Genomic DNA, 16460 nt, shown 5'->3' on the forward strand with positions numbered 1-16460 from the left:
TCAAACCATTTTCCCCTTAAAACAAAACTAATATGTGAAATAATATGAAACAAAGGAAGCAATTGATAAGCCTCACATAAAACTCGGTTGCGGTGTTGTGAAAACAAATGAGACAACCTATGTCCCTGGGCTACCCTCAACGGCCTCGTCGTCGGACATGACACACTTGCGATTTTGCGAAGGCGGGTGGATGGTAAATTGATGGTGGACATGTTGTACTGGTGGCTCGGACTGCTAGGTGGAGACTTGGGGTGCCAAATCGAGAAATAAGCGATCGAGTCACTCCCGCGCCTCCTCAGAGCTCAGTGCATTCTGGCCGTCCGATCCGTTTTTCTGATGCGATTCTAGCCGTCGGATCAAGCCTCTGGACAATCTGGGCCGCCGGATCAAAAGACGGCGCTGTAGCAATGAATAGTTACCATTTTTTCCCGGCCTCGCTCACTCGATGGCTTCGATCGGAACTTGCTGACTTGTGGGGTAGCACGCTGGCGGACCCACATGTCATTCTCTGTGGCTGGGACACGTCCCGTGCAGCCCGTCGGCGCGGTACAGCGGTAAAAGATCTCATGCCACCGCCGAAATTCCCGTCCCCCGCCGAGGGCATTTTGGTTATTTCACATCTTAGGTCAACACTTGCCCTTTTTCGATTCGCTGCCTCCTCCCCAATGAGTGCAGGGTTCGATATCTCCTCATTTTCTCTCCTGCACGTCTCGAGAGAGAGCCGCCGCCGCCAACCATCCTCCCCGTCCGCCGCTGCCGCCAACCATCTGCAGCCGCACCATCATCCCCTCCCTGTTTCTCTCCTGTGGCTGAGCCAGCCATGGCAAGGAAGAAGCACAAGTCCTCTTCCTTCCTCACTCACCCCCGATATGAATCCTCAGCCAGCCGCACGCATCCCATATGGTGCCGCCCAGCTCGCCGCCCTCGGCCGCCGAGCCATCGCGGGGCTCCTCGCGCAAGCGCACGACCTCCTCCAAGGTCGCGCCCGAGGCCGACCTGGAGTTCACGGTCACCAAAGAAAGGTAAGGTAAGGGGAGGGGAGGGGAGGAGAGGGATCGAGCAACAAGGTGAGGCAGCGCCCAGATCCACAGGTCCACGACCGTCCTCGAGGTCGGCCATGGAGGTCCGGTCCGGCCCGACAGCAGCCATGGAAGGAGACACCCGAATCCGTAGCTCTCCAAGGACGCGCTAGCTGCAGGCCATCTCCGGCGAGCTCGTCCACGGATCTCCAACTATGGTGCGTGCACATGATCCCTGAACCCCTTGTCTGGCCGGTTTCTTCATCTCCCCTCCTTGTGATTCCTTGGTTTGTTCTGTGTGAAGTTGCTCCGATCTGGAAGAGGTGGTGGAGTTGTTGTTGTTGCTGCTACAGGTGGACGAGGCACGAGCCCTCATGGCTCCTCCCTCCTCCTCCCCCCATGACGTGGTGAGCTCCACCCCCCCTTCCTACCACCTGCACATATATCTTATCTAGACAATTTGATTGCAATTGTGGTTCTGGACACGACCTGGCAGTGATTGCTAATTTCAGTGTTTAAAAATTCAGTTCAATTCAGTCACGTTCTTTTTCTTTTGTGCGGAAATTCAGTCACGTTCAATGTTCAACTTTTAGAGTTAAGAAATTGTTGTTATGACCACTGTGATTTAGATGTTCAGAAATTCAGACAAGTAGTATGATGAAATGAGCCACCTTTTAACCCCCTACTAAACCTACTGTGAATGTGTAGAGAGCCAATGAAGGGAGGTGTGGACATTTTACCATGTTCATAGGAATAAATCAACATAAAATACATAGCTTGTAGATGGTTCGTCAACCACCATCAAATCCGAGTTGTAACTTTCTGGACTAAACTGAACTATGCAATTGACTCAAATAAAATTGAACCGTGCAATTGACTCAAAAATAAATAGAAAATATACTCTGGTTGTGTCTGCAGAATTACATTATGGAAAGATGTGTGTGTGGTTATCCCATCGCCGTCGGTTCCAACTTTGTCCATCATGTCGCTCTGATGAGAAAACCTCGTTCACGTTCATTAATAGGACAGAGTGCTGCGGAAGTATCTATGTTGAACAATTATAACAGTACCAAGTAAGTTTGTTCCAATTGCATTTGATGCAGAAGGCATGACACCGCCATCATGCGTCAGGTTTAGGTAGAGGGCACGTCACCGCCACGCTCTCCTCCACAACAACGCCACGCACCCGGTAATTATACATGCTTTCTCTTCATTCAAGTAATAATTCATTGCATTTGCATGTTTCCAGCAGCCATGTATAAAAAAAGCTTCAGCTTTGGGTGGTTGATTTAGCAACATCAATCATTAATTGTTCTTCTATATATGTTCTTAACTCTAACAACCTGTTTAGACTCTTAGTTTATTATGTTCTTTGTTCTCGGTGGATCTCTGACTATTCTGGGTGGGCATGAATCTCTTCTTTGTTTCTTCATCTCCTCTGATTCTGATTCCTGTGTTTGTTTTATGTGCAGGTTGCTCCGATGAGGACAAGCTGCTTCTGCAGGTGGAATGGCCCTCATGGCTGCTCTACCTATTCCTTCTGCTACCCCCACACGTGGTGAGCCCCACCCGTTCTCTACCCCTGCAAATCTAATGTGATGTGCACAAAATACTTGCAATTGTTCTCGACACAAGAGCACGTCATGTATTGTTCTGTTCGAATGTGCAATTTCATTGCTTCTGTGCTTTTTTATGCTTGCTTCACAAGAGCCAAATCATGGATATAAGTTGCGCTTCCTTTCAAGTTGAATAGTAATAATCACCATTTGGTTCCATTTTCTCCTCTGCATCCCAGTGTTCACTCTCTCATAGATGTCCATATATACACAATTCCGATCTCCTTTTTTCTGTGGCTCCATATAGCGAACATCAAAGCCGTCGATGCACTAAGGGCTCAATGTCGTGTCCGCCGGCTGAGCGGCAAGCTGGGGTTGGGCCTGCACACTGCCTATCAGCACCCCCCATCTCCATTCACGGATCTGCAGGTCAACCCCTCTTCTCCTCCTCCTATCCACCCATCTTCTTTTCCAGAGCTAGGTGTATGGTTGCATGGCAATTTGTGTTTTGGGGCTCACCATGTTCTGCTTGTCCGTGTTGGCCAATGAGGCTTTTCTTTTCTGGTAAAGGCCAAATGTACTATTCTCTATGCATTATATTTTTGTTGTTCCCTTGTTTCCATGCTTATTATTTGAGCGGGTGTAAATATACACTTTTTGTTTCCTTGTTTGGATTCAGGTAGGGCCTAAGATTATTGTTCCTTTGTGCATGGAAATGTTGGTGGTTTTGTTCCTTTGTGTATGGAAGGGGCCATGATATGAATTTCTAACGTTTGAGTTGTAATTAGTGCTTTTGTTACACATGAAAACATATGGTCGTTTGTCCAATCACACATGAAACAGAGAGGGTTGTTTGTCCAACATTTTTCTTTCTCTGTGATAGTTTTACTAGAAATAAAGCATAGTCACTATCACATCGTCTTTTATATCTTACTGTGTCGTGATATCTGTATAGACTCTGTCTACGTCCTTTTGACATTCCAAGTTTTATTTTTCTATGGCATATATTTGACTCCTTTCCATGCCTTTTGGCTCTGAAATTTCCTCATGGTCTATATAGGGCACTAAAAACCACATATATTGTTATCTACAGAATGTACCATAAATCTCTATTTTACATGGAATTTTCTCCTCCTCGTATTAGGTTATATGGTTCAATAGCCACCGACCATAGAAGCGCGGGTCATGGCTCACGCCACTGTTTCGTCAGGGTCACCATCGCGTGGCCGTCGTCCTCGCGCTGTGAGCGCGCTCAGGTACTGCATCCCAACTTCCTCTCTCATGTTTCATAAATTTCAGGTTTCATATTTCCTTCCTGATCTTGGAGATGGCCATCTGTCCAATTTTTTACTTTTTGCACTGCTGGGTAAATCAGTGACTTTTGCTTCAATGTCTGGTCTAGGTAGCTATTTATCTTGCATCAATCTGTGTGTAGTTGAAGATTGTTGGTTCCATTAGCTTGAGTAGGTTGTCTTGAGCTCAATACTTAATTTTGTGGAAAATGTGTTCTGCAGATTAATAATTATATAGGAAAATGCATGCCCCAATTTAGGATTATTGTTACAACTGTTGAATTGTTACAAGAAACTATTTCCGCTGTTTTGGTGCAATGATGTTGCTTTTTAGTATGCTTCCCGTATCTTGGTATCTTGGAATAATAAAGAGATAGATGTGGTGTACCAAGATTGTTCCTTGTTGTTAAGAGGGATACAAATATTATATAAGCATTTTTCTGATGCCTCCTAAAGCATATTTGGATATCCAGCAGAGTATATTGTCGCTTCCCTATTAGTAAAACGATTATGTTAGAAATTTGGTTGGCAACCCCTACATTTGGTTGATTGCTAGATGACCGGATTAATCATGTTTGCTGACACCCCTCGATTAAAAAATGTATATGCCAAGAACTATGGTAACTTATGCCTACCTAGAACTACATGAATTTTTTGTCTTGTTGCAGTGAACATTACCAAACTATTTCTAAAGATGTTATAATCATGTTTTCTTTTGCGTTATCAACTTTTAACTTTTGTCATTTGCTAACACAATTATTTAGCATATTCACTATGTGAGTAGTAATAATAGGAGCTACTCATTTGCCGGATGACTAACACTATTCATAAGGGTTAGAAAAGGAACTGTATTTTTGCTGTGATGATTTTTGTATGGCACACTCTATGGATTCTTTGTGTAACACATAATATCGATCAACAGGTGTTTACTACGCAGGGAGGAGCTGGGCGACAAGGCAGTCAGACCAAACTTTCTCTATCCATATATATGTAGTCTGATGTTATGCCATAGCCGAACCATATAAGTTTCGTGTATTGCTCTATCAATCTGGTCTTTTGGCATATTAGACTTCTATCCTTTCTAATGAACTTATTGTCATGGGCGATCATTATGACTGGATCGTATGGTATGAATCGGGTCTTTATGCTTTGTGATGAAATATCATATTATCCCGTTCACCAGTTTGGTTTGGTTTTGAGTAAAACGTATGAAAATACATGGCTTACAACCATGGATATATGTGATGATATACTTGATTAAGCATCATTTTAGATTTTCCGTGCTGGCAATGGGATGCATGGGGTAATTGAATGTTTTTTCTTCACTTTATTATTATCTGTTGGGACCGGCACCCTCGCGCCTTGGCTATATGCGATGTCTCACTGAAGGGGTCTACAGTAAATGGGCCGGCCCCAAACACGCACAGTAAATACAGGAAAAGGAGAGGAGAAAAGAAAGGTGAATGGGATTCGAAACTAGGCCTCCTTATTGCGGGAGCACGCGGCTAGCCACTGGGCTACGCTCAGGTTTGTGATGGAGTAGTAGGGCGTTTTTTTTACTTAAGTCGAAACGAGTTGGGTTTTCCATTGTTTCTTCTCCTTTTTTTTGTTTTCTTTGCTTTTCTTTTGTTTTTTACTAGTTTTTCTCTGTTTCCATTTGGTTTTTTCTTTTATTTCCTTTTTATTGCTTTTTCTTACTTCTTTCTTTATTATTTGTTTCATTTTGTTTCATTTCTTTTTTCTTCTCTAGTTTTATTTTAAATTCAATTGTTTCATTAGTTTATTTTTTATTTGTTTTCTTTTTTTATTTTCTTCGTTTCTTTTGGCTTTCCTTCTGCATTATTTTTATATGTCGATAACATTTTTCTACAATATGTTTAAATTTTTTTAATAAAGATTTAACATTTTTTATACATGGTCAAAATTTTTTCTATACACATTTTAAACATTTTTCAAAAGTTTGATTGACATTTTTCAAATACAAGATGAACATGTTTTTAATACTTGGTCACCATTTTTCCTATACACACTTTTAAACATTTTCAAATGCTTGATTAACATTTTTCAATGCAAGATTAACATTTTCTAATACATGGCTAACATTTTTCTATGCACATTAAGCATTTGGAAAATGCTTGATTAACATTTTCTAAATGCAGTATTAATATTTTTTCTAAAGGCATTTAATATTTTTGAAATAGTTGATTAACATTTTCAAATATTTATTCAGCAGTTTTTCCAAATGCTTTATTAACATTTTTATATACATGATAAAAAATTCATCATTTTTTAATACATAGTCAACATTTTTTCTATACACATTTAACATTTTTCAAATAATTGTTCAACACTTTTCAAATACTTGATACACACATTTATATACATGATCAAAAAAATTCTTTATTTTTTTCAATACATGGTCAAAAAAAATTCGATACACATTTAACATTTTTTCAACATTTTTTTCAAATGCTTGATTAACATTTTTAAATACATGATCAAATTGTTGCATAGACATCTTTTATACATTTTTCGTATACGTGATAAGCTTTTTCTCTATACATATTCAACATTTTTCAAATGCTTGGTCAACATTTTTTAAATGTTTTTTCTAGAGCAATTTTTGTAATATATATAATATTTGGAGGTATAAATAAAAGGAAAAAAAGACAGAAAGAAAACACAAACAGAAAACGTGAAGAACCAACAAAACAGAAAACAGGGCCTCTTTTTTCCCGGGGCCGGCCCAACTCGGAGCACCAGCGCTTTTGAGCTTTCTTCAGGATTTGGCCCGAACTGTTCGGCAGATTCCCACGCAACCTTCAGCGAGGGGTTCCCTCTGTCTCGCTTGTGCGAGACATAGGGGCGCCCCTTTTTTTCCTAGGGAAACCTACATTGTGGAGTAGCTTTTTGTGACAACTCTGTTTCGGTAATTGCTTTTGGCTCCTAGGTGCATATGCATCCATTGTTAAAATACACATTTTGAACAGTTATAAAATTCGAAACAAAAATCCCGCGTGTATATCCGAACATTTTATGTGTGTGCACAAGGTTTCAGTGAAAAACGACGTTTTTTGTGACTTGTGTAAAAAAGACAATTTCTGATGCTTCATTCTAATTATTCATGAGGCATTTCTTTATCTTTTTTGCACAAGCCACAAAAACATCGTTTTTCACCGAAACCTTGTGAACGCACATAAAATGTCCGAAAATACACGTGGGATTTTTGTTCCGAATTTTTCAACTTTTTAAAATGTGTATTTGGATAATGGGTGCATATGCACCTAGGAGCCAAAATTTGTTTGTGCTTCTTTGTCTATGTTAGGAGTAAATTAACGTCAAAATTAGGCTAATTAAGCAATTAGTACATTCCTTGGAATATCCTATGTACAGTTAGGATACTGCTTTGTCCATACGCTGTCTATTAGCGAACCGTCGCTGCGTCTCTTTGAATCAACGCAAATCATTGTAACCGACAACGTAAACATCTTTTTAAGCCATATAAATACCTGAACTCAACATCAATGAAAGTTGCTCCATTCACTTAAACTCTCTCTTATCTTCTCATGTTATCGTGCACGCATTGCTTTAGAATAGAGTATAGGCCAAGAAGAGGAAATAACTTTTATGGGAACAATCCGATAGAAGAAGAGTTATGTTTAGTGGATAGTGCTACCACCAACACAATTTTAACAGAAGCAAAATATTTCCAAACACTTACTAAGAGGAAGGAAAATGTTATGACCACTAGTCGAATGCCCGTGCGTTGCCACGGATACGAAATAAAATGTAGACATTATGATTATATATATTTGTTTTAATTCAAAAATGTGTGCAGAAGATGGCAGTACATGATTTTCATTCATGTTCATTCGCTGCTTTGCTCCAAGTAAGCCTTTGTGTTTCATTAGGCACCATTTTCTTGCATGCAATGAAAGTGATATATTTCTCCCTTCCCTCTTGGCCCACCACCATTCTCTTCATCCACCCTTACTCTAGCATTGTTGGTGCTAGTCATGGACTCATAGCTATTGTTCCTAATGGCTACACATATTCTTGCACTACTATATGCTTCTTGCCACATCTTGGACGCATATATCGCTCGCATCAAATTCTGACCGAAACACCATGCAATTATAGTGCACAACTATGAAACCCAGGTAGAGAAGGCTTAATTTCAAAGGGTGTAAAATTGGGCTGGGTTTTTTGGATGTCTTCTTGACGAACAAATCTGACAGTAGCCAAAGCGACCACTACAGAATAATTCATTTCCTCAATTTCACCCTTCACGTCTGCTCCTCGACTCTATTTTCACTCTCTTCGCTACAACAAATGATTCTCCATTATGACCTGACAACAAACAAGAGACATTAAATGAAACACGTTAAGATGAATGTCAACTCTGCCAACAAATATTTAGTGATATTGGGGCAATGATCAAATTCACCTCCAGCTCCAAACCAATCAAGGCATAAGGCAAAATTTAACAACGATACTAAAAATTACAAGCTGCAACAGGGATCGCTAGTTTCATCTCAGTCCCAATAGCCTCCAGCACCCAGCCGAAACAGACCAAGCAAACATCTTCTTCATCTCTGGTGGCTACAGAATAGCAAAAGGATAGAGCGCTATTGATTACATGGCTGTTTCAGCGAACTGCGACTTGAAAAATGATGTTATTCGCTCATGCTTCCTACTCTGCCAACTACGACCATATCGTACCCCTGAAATCACTTACTGTAGTGGAACTCCTTTTCTGTGACCACTTTGCAAGAGACAAAAATGTATTCTTCCTCCTTTTTTGTACTCCCCCATTATGTGTCACTATCTTCTTCAAACCCGGTTAACCTTCTAGTGATTCTCATAATCATCTGCTGATAGACACCTCAGTGATACTATAGCTAAAGATGTATGGATGTCGTTATAGACATATACAAATCCTCACTTTGGAATGGCATAGAGGTAGACATCAACACGTTGCAAGGAACAAAGTTTTCTACCCGAGAGAGAAGCAAACATATTTAAGATCGCTCATAACAAATGCCAGTAATTTCTGCGCCTTAAAATCAACAATGCGTCAGTGAATCATCTAGAAAGTTATATGCTCATTATATAGTGTTTCCTACAAACACACAACAATTCTTCGAGTATCATTGTTAGAGATGTGCTACTGTTAGTTGACATCAAATTAATACTAAGACATCTATAAATCCAAGTTCACATGATATTGTTGCCAGTTTATATCCAACAAATTTTAAAACCACAATACCAGATATCCTACTTTAAACATACTGAAGATTATGTTGTTTATTTCTTTCACTATTTTTATAACAAATAGTGATTTAGGAGAGAAATAAACAACATAATATTTTGTTGGAACTTTTGCAGTCGACGAAAAGCTTGATCATTACAACATAATGGTGCTGGATTGGAAGAAAAAGTTCACTTAATAGATCAAATGCGCCATGCATAGGAGTATCAAGGGCACACCAGAATCAACAAATAGCACAATGAAAATAATTAAACTTTTTTTATTAGTTCTCAGCTACTCAGAAAGGTGTGACAAGGTGTGGCAAAATGCCATTCAGTTTCACAAAGGCATGCATAGAGCTAGTGCTGACAAACTTTGGTGCCTTTTTCACACTTGCTTTCTGCATCTCCACTCTAGGATCAAAACACATTCCCAGTAAACATTTGGAATTTTAAGTTTGTCCGAGAAGGAGTAAACTCACTAAACTACAAATACAAGCACAAAGCATGTCCATATCTCCGTACAAAAGACATAATGCAGTACATGTATCAGTTTGGATACACATGCTTCAGTCAACTTGACCATGACTAACTCCATGGTCATTTTATCCTACAATTCAGCATGGCCGGAAGTGCACTCTTTTTAAACTATGTCAGCTCTCGCAGGAAAGGAAAAATCACTATGAACCTTTTTTTCCTAGCATTTTTTCCAAAAAAAGAGAGAGCTGGATTTCATCAATGGTCATGATTCTTCTCAGGATTATGGGACATATTAAACAGACAAGCTTCACATGGTAAAAAGCTCATAGAAAAGGGTATTAACATTTTATGTTTGCGAAAACCGATTCAGATTGCAAATTATAATGTGAACCTTTCGTGAAGCAACGTGATCAGCACTTCATGAGCTGCAGCTAAATCATGTATGGTGTTTTGTGTCCTTCATAAATCAGTCTATAATTCTGCCCAGTAAATTTTAACACCATTTGGTAGATCATGCAGGAGAAAAATTGCAAGAGTACAGTAAAGTTAGGCCATAATTCTGCCCAGTAAAGTTAGACCATAATTTTGCAGAATAGTGCAGTATTACTAAAGAATTAGGCACCCCATAACTAAACAGAAAACACAGACCAAACCAGAAAGAGACAACTAAAGAGGCACATACCTAGCATAATGTACTGACATTGTAGTTACAGAAGCATAATTGTATAAACTTGGGCTTTGGCAAGATAACAACAGGTATGCCCATTGAGAAAAACATGTAGCAAGCTTCCAATCTACCACCAAGCATCACATTTAATTGGCACATTAAAATTCTTTGGAGCTATACCAAGGATAATCACGTCCCTGTCTAGCTTCTACCCAGTTTCAGTAAATTAAAACAGGCTGATCGTTACGGTCCTGTATGTTCTCACCTGGACCAAATCCCATCATGTTTTTGTATGGAGGACGATGCAAAAATGCAGGACAGGGAAACACAAGTTATATTTGAGTAGCAATGTTATAAAAATGTGCTCAGGAGAGAGAAACAAATAAACCTAATTTTGGCTATCCAGTACAGACAATATTTAAGGGTAATTACTAATTTCATGTCCCATAGGTATTATACCGCATAGTATGAAGAAACAAAGTCAAGCACTTACGAGAACCTTTGGTGCAGTGAAATTTTGAGTGGGAGCCTGTATTAATACAGTTTTGTACCATCCAAATTACAGCCCCATAAATCAGCTCCAGCCGACACACACCTTTGCTTCCACAGCTCATGCATAACCACATACCTGGGGATTCAAATCAACCTACAAGAATATTAATCCATTAGAACTTCATGCGAAAAAAGAAGAAAATTAGTCAGATCCAAGATGACACCAAACCGAATTGGTTAGGATGTGTGTCGATGCTTGGTGGCTTCGCCCGCCATCACCGAGCTATCAAAATCACAAGAGGAAAATATGTACTGGCTACTGCTCGCATTTCACAAACACATCATATTACAATCACATGCCTCATTTGGACACCATATAATAATCATATACATCATTGTTGTATCAATAGAAAAAAACATATAGAATACTTTTCACCATGTACACTGTGACCGTAAAATATAGAATATTTCCTGTACTATTTTATACTGAACCGTGAGTACAAGGGTTGGATCATGAGTTATCTAAAGTGGGAAAGATTGCGTACATGCAAGTAACTCAAAACGCCCATGAAAGTAAATCAGATCAGCACAAAAACAGAACTAAATCAAGCATAGAAGCAAGAGAGAAAGGGATTTCGTCCTACCACCAGATCGGAGGAAGTCGAGCCGTCGCCTCGCAGTCGAGGATGGATCGACAGCCTTCCGTCCAGGTCGGCCCACGCGGAAGGGGACAACGACGGCGCGCCGGCTCGTCGTTGGTGGCACACCAGCGAAGGCGTCGCGTACCCGAACCCAGCAGCAGCATGCACTGCCGGTGCCGCAACGGCACGGAGAGCAGGTGTGCGGAGGAGCTCGGCACCATATCAAGGAGAACGGAGAGTGGGAGAGCAGATCGGTGTGGATCGGCGGCTGCGGCTGCGAAGAAGTACGGGGTGGGAGAGACGGACGTGGTGTGCGTGGGCTTCGGGTGGATAGATCGTGGGCAAAAGCGCCTATTGAACACGAAAAAAGCAGGGGCGATCGTGGACTGGTTTTGCTGCGTAGATCGTGCGACGGGAGGTCGAACCATTGTTTTTTTTCTTTGCCCATGTTGTGTGTAGACCGTACGAGGTGGGGAGGAAGATGTTGATTGAACCGCTTGGTTCCCTTGTTTACTTGCCTCTGGTTTTCTGAGGGATTAAAAAAAACGGTGGGAGGACGTGGGTGGGAAAGCTAGCGATAGGAGGGGGCCTCGATGGAGGTCGAACCATCACGACGTTCGATCCTCCTTTAATAGTAGAGATAACTAGAAATAACAAAGCAATTATTGGTTCAAGAAGAGCCACATTCCCACTGCCTATGGGTACTATTATCGTAATTCATAATGCACTATTATATCCTGAAACTACACGTGCCCTTATAAGTTTCAAACATAGCCGATCTAACAATTTCCATCTAAAAACAGTAGAGGTGCATAACAAAGAATAATTGCTTTTAACAAAAAGCAACAGATATGAGGAACAAACTCTAAAAAAATTCCTTCATTTTCATTCGGATTATCCTTTACATACATAAAACATGTACCTTATGTTGCATATAAAATAATTATTCAAAATCTTGATAAATTCAAGACTTGGCATGATCGCCTTGGTTATCCTGGCATAGGTATGATGAGAAAAATTATAAGTAATGTTGTTGGTCATAATTTACCAATTAAAGGATTTCCCAAATCATCAGATTTTGTATGTAGCGCCTATGCTACCAGGAAATTAATTATTAAGCCATCGTACTTTAAAGTTAAAGTTGAGTCACTTAATTTTCTTGAAATAATTCAAGGAGATATATGTGGTCACATAAAACCTCTATCTGGACTATTTAGTTATGTCATGGTGCTAATCGATGCATCTACTAGATGGTCACATGTGTATCTATTATCCACGTGTAACCATGCCCTTGCCAAATTAATTGTTTGAATTATCAAAATTGAGAGCGAATCATCCTGAACACGGGATAAAAACAATAAGAATGGACAATGTTGCTGAATTTAGTTCACGTGCATTTAATGATTATTGTATGGCTTTAGGAATTCATCTAGAACATTCAGTACCCTATGTTCATACTCAAAATGGAATGGCTAAATCTATAATCAAAGGTGTAAAATTAATTGCTAGACCACTATTATAGATTTGCAATTTACCAACTTCTTGTTGGGGACATGCGGTTTTACAATGCCGCAGATCTGATCCAAGTTAGACCAACCGCATACCATGAAACTTTCCCATTTCAAAACGTACGTGGAAATCAGCCAAGTATTTCCAATTTGCAAAAATTTGCTTGCGTTGTATACGTACCAATATCACCACCGCAGTGTACCTCTATGGGCCCCAAAAAATTAGGAACCTATGTGGGATATAATTCTCTGTCAATTATAAAATATTTAGAACCCCTAACAGGGGACCTGTTCACAGCCCGATATGCTGATTCAATTTTTGGTGAGCACCATTTCCCGACATTAGGGGGCATAAACAAGCCACAAAAAATGTCAGAAAATAGATTGGAATGTTACGGGCATTCAGTCCTTAGATCCACGTACTAAAGAATTTGAATCTGAAGTTCGGAATATTATAGATTTGCAACACGTTGCAATAACCTGCCAGACACATTTACTGATCACAAAGGTGTCACTAAATCTTATACCACTGTACTTAATGCACCAGAGCGAGTAGAGGTACCAAATAAAACTACTGAACTTCCAATTGCAAATAAAAAGGAGAGAAATCTTGTCACCGGAAAAAAGGCTTCTCTAAAGCCTCCGCGGAAACAAAGAAAATCAAAATCGATGACAGTAAATGTAAATCAACCTCAAGTTGATGGACACCAAATAGATGTTCAACATCAAGAACCCAACATAATTGTGCGCACAAATTATAATATTGGGATATCAAAATAATCAGACACCATTGTTATGGGAAATCGAATGATGCATGAAGAAATTAATGAAATATCCATAAATTATATTGATTCAGGAGAAACATACAGTAGAAACTCTACAGTTGTCGACATAGATTTCTCCCCAAAACTTGCTGAAACCCTTCAACTGGATCCAGAGCCAAAATCTATGAAAGAGTGCCTCAAGCGCTCGGATTGGCCTAAATGGAATGTAACATCCCAAAATTCTAAATTTTGGAATGTTATATTAAAAAAAGTTGTTTTTTTGCTTGATTATTGTGTGAATGATTGTGTGAATTTGAGTGGAATTTGAAACATTTTGAAAGTTGAATGAGAGGGAATAAAAGAACTTTCCCAAACTTTCATCTTTGCATTTGGTTCCATGAATTCAAATTCATTTCATCATAAAACCCTAGAGTGAATATGATATGACTTCTTCCATTTAAAAAAAGAAAAAGGGATTTGAAAAGATTTGAATTCCATTTGGAAAAATTTCAAATTCAGAGGCTTTATGCAACTCAACGAGTTTCATGGGAGAAGATAAAATGACTTATTCAAATTTTAAGAAAGAGAGTTGGAAGTTTCAAAGAAACCATTTTGAAAATCACTTTGAAGTTATTTAAAACCCACTTTCATTTTGAAGTTATTTGAATTTCCAAATTTCAAATTCTCTAAAAGTTATTCAAAATGAGAGAAGTAATATGACACTTCAAAATTCAGAGGCATTTGAAATATATTTGAATTATAAAAAAACAAAAAATATTTGAAAGTGGTTTGAAATTCAAATTCAAAACCACTTAGGAGTTTTTTGGGTTTTATTCGAATTATTTTTCTCCTAAAAATGAATATATGGAAATAAGGGTAAAATGATTCCCTTCAATGAAAAATTGGGAGAAAATAAATTTGAAATTATTCTGGTACTTTAAAAATTAGTTTTTATTTATTTTAAATGCAATAGTAGCACTATTTGCATTATTTGAATTTTTACAGATTTTATTTGACTTTGAAAAATAGGTCATGTTGTAGGAATTTTTATTCTGAACATTTTGATATAATATATGCCTAAGTACTATTCTATTTTCCTTTTCTTTATTCTCTTTTTTCTGTATGTGTTTTAGAAACAAAAATAGGCTGAAGCTCAATAGCACCATGGCCCATCTCCCTTGCTCTCTCTCGCAGCCCACTCGCACACGCGCGCATCCGAATCCATTCGGATCGAGCGACCGATCCCTTTCCCCCTTTTCATCATTCGCTGATAGTGGGTCCTAGCCCCGCCGATCTCCCGCGCGATTACCCACCTCCATCCCTTTCCATAGCTCGTCAGAGCTCTATCGTGACAACAAATCCCTTTCCAGATCTCCCGTATCTCGCCACCGACCCCTTCCACAAGACCCCCTTGGCTATAAAAGCCGAGCCCTCGCTCCTTTCCGTGCAAAACCCCCAACCCTAAACCTCTCTTGCCCTCGCTATCGCTCGCCTGAGCCACCGCATTGTCGCCACGCCATTGTCGGCGTCCTGCTCGCCTCGGCCATCCCCGAACCTCACTGCGTCACCTTTGTCGTCGCCCGCACCTCCCCGACCACTTCTCGGATCTCGAGGACCACCGAAGGCCCCTCCCGCAACAAGCTCGAGCCGCCGTCAATGTCACCCTTGCCGCCCAATGTGAGTCGCAGGAGCCCTCTCGCCCGTTAGATCTCGTGTAGACGGCCATGATTAGATCACTTAAAGGCGTGAACCTTTTCCTTTAAATGTCGGTCGTTCACCGTAGTTCACGTGCGCACCCCCCCTACACACACACACTAGGCCATTCAGGAGCTGCCACGTGGCCCTTAGCCGACGCGTCGGAATTTTCCTTTTTTTATTTTCTTTTAGTTTTTCAGAAATAGTTCTGATTTTAGAATTTGAATATCTTTTAGGTTTTATAATATTTCTGACTGATTCTTTTTGCATTAGATTCAAAATTTTCATCTGGTCCCGTGGATTCAATTTGAGCCAAGTTTGAAAAGTTGAAAATTTTGAATTTGATGAAATTTGGTCAAACCACTATTTTGCTTATATCTTGAGTTCGAAAATAGATTTTAAATTGATTATTTTTGCTCCTGGTGACTTGTGGAATTGTTTGGCAGTAGAATTAATTAGGGTATTTTTTAGAATAATTCAAAATAGGGTTTTAGCAAAAACAGTAATGTTTTGGCTTTGTTTTTGTTTTACTTTTATTCTTTTCTTTTTTAACTATTTTAAATTATTTCTTGTTGTCACTTTTGACAAAAAAATTATGTTAAACTTGAGTAGACACCTTTTGTAGTTGTTTACAAAATTGTTTTTGTTTTTGTTTGGTATAAAAAACTTGTATAGGTCATAAATATGGTTTTATAGAAGCTTTTAAAGTGTTTCTTTTTGCTGGTTAAAACCTTAGAAAATTTCCTTCTTTTAACTTAGTTGTTTAGTATTTTCTTTTTTGTTAATTTATTACTTTAGATTTTTATGTTCTATTAAGTTTTAATTGTGGCAAGAACTATTTTGTGTTATGTAGTCTAAGTCATAGGGCTTTTCTTTATAGTTTTCTTTTTAGTGTTTCTTGAAATTTTCTTTGGATTTTATTTGAGTTTTTATTATTTATTTCTTTGTTGTTTTATTTATTGATTGTTATTTTGATTGCTAGTATTGTTTGCTAGAATGATTGCTTATATGAATGCAATGTTTGTTTAACATAGTTTTCCATCGGAGAGTGACGAATAGTTCTATCAAGTTTTCTGAGAGCGCTATAATCTTCATC

General features: G+C 39.1%; 1 long non-coding RNA gene across 2 annotated transcripts; it reads left to right on the plus strand.

The window, feature by feature from the left end:
* Window positions 1-681: 681 nt before the first annotated feature.
* On the plus strand, window positions 682-4910 carry LOC119335215. 2 transcript variants are annotated; one of them, XR_005161725.1, is made up of 7 exons: window positions 682-1237; window positions 1324-1426; window positions 2123-2208; window positions 2492-2577; window positions 2883-3004; window positions 3720-3831; window positions 4790-4910. It is a non-coding gene; the product is annotated as an uncharacterized LOC119335215 (long non-coding RNA). The 2 variants fall into 2 exon arrangements; XR_005161724.1 differs by having other exon boundaries at window positions 682-1426.
* The last annotated feature ends 11550 nt before the right edge of the window (window positions 4911-16460 follow it).

Source organism: Triticum dicoccoides, chromosome 7B (genome assembly GCF_002162155.2).
Source record: "Triticum dicoccoides isolate Atlit2015 ecotype Zavitan chromosome 7B, WEW_v2.0, whole genome shotgun sequence".
NCBI classification, from domain to species: Eukaryota; Viridiplantae; Streptophyta; class Magnoliopsida; order Poales; family Poaceae; genus Triticum; species Triticum dicoccoides.